A 1,045-nucleotide genomic window follows, 5' to 3' on the forward strand; every position below is an offset into this window, starting at 1 on the left:
CGATAAGCGAAAACAGGATAACTCCAGTTAACATGATTATTGAGAAACACCATTATAACGTTTTCAAATATACTGGACTTACCGCATATTTGCTTATTTTAAATTTCATTTAACGATGGGTTTTAATAGGAAATACGCTATTTTTACATCAAAAATCAGTGTAAAACCACTAATTTTATCTATAGGAACAAAAATATCATTTTTACGAAAAATGTTGTTATCCTATTTTCGCTTAGCACGGCGGAATACTATCACTGTGTACTACTCAAAAATCCATTACTTTTTTGAATAAATTTCAATATAGGTCAGTGTTATAAACATAAGTTATGTACCATTTTTATGTATTTGAATTAATTTTTTAATCACCTTGAAAGGTATAGCAGCGGTTCTCAAGCTGTGCTCCGCTAGAGTAGTCTAGGGGCTCCCTGGTCAAATCTGTATTAATTCAATTCAAATTATCATATTATTATATTTCTTAATTTTTTTTTTTTTTATTTTTATTAAAAGAATAATTACAATCTATACAAACATTTTATACAATAAGTAATTTTTTGATGGAGAATAGCATTGATATAACAGTAAGGGAAGGTACTCAGTAGTACCACCCGACAGATCAAGCAAGGAAATCTCTAGGCCAAGATCGTTTCAGTCTTCTAGGATTATCGGGAATTGTACAAGAAGACAGGCGTTTAATTAATGGATTAGTATGGTGATTTAGCTTAGAATGGAATGAGAGGAAGTGGGATTTGGTTAGCTGAGAAAGTGTGGGAACGTTTAAGTCTTTGTGAAGATTGGCGTTTTTTATATACCTACCAAGGGGCAGAAACGATTTGACGGAGACATATTGATTGGAAGGCTTGTATAGTTCGCACGTTTGAGGGTTTCGCGGAGCCCCATATCTGGATGCCGTATGCCCATACTGGTCTTAAAATAGTTTTGTAGATTAACAATTTATTGCTGATGTTTAGTTTGGAGCGGAGAAGTGGACGGAGCAAGTGAAGTCTAGAGTTTACAGATTTCCTATTGTTTTTGAGGTGTTGAGCCC

General features: G+C 33.8%; 1 gene across 1 annotated transcript; it reads left to right on the top strand.

Annotated features, from left to right (window-relative positions):
• On the top strand, nucleotides 1-320 carry UQCR11 (ubiquinol-cytochrome c reductase, complex III subunit XI; the record flags this gene model as incomplete). Its single annotated transcript, NM_001190813.1, is given in 1 exon segment — nucleotides 1-320. The product of NM_001190813.1 is annotated as a ubiquinol-cytochrome c reductase, complex III subunit XI (mRNA).
• Between the last annotated feature and the right edge of the window lie 725 nt (nucleotides 321-1,045).

Source organism: Acyrthosiphon pisum, unplaced genomic scaffold, assembly GCF_005508785.2.
Source record: "Acyrthosiphon pisum isolate AL4f unplaced genomic scaffold, pea_aphid_22Mar2018_4r6ur Scaffold_7102;HRSCAF=7676, whole genome shotgun sequence".
NCBI classification, from domain to species: Eukaryota; Metazoa; Arthropoda; class Insecta; order Hemiptera; family Aphididae; genus Acyrthosiphon; species Acyrthosiphon pisum.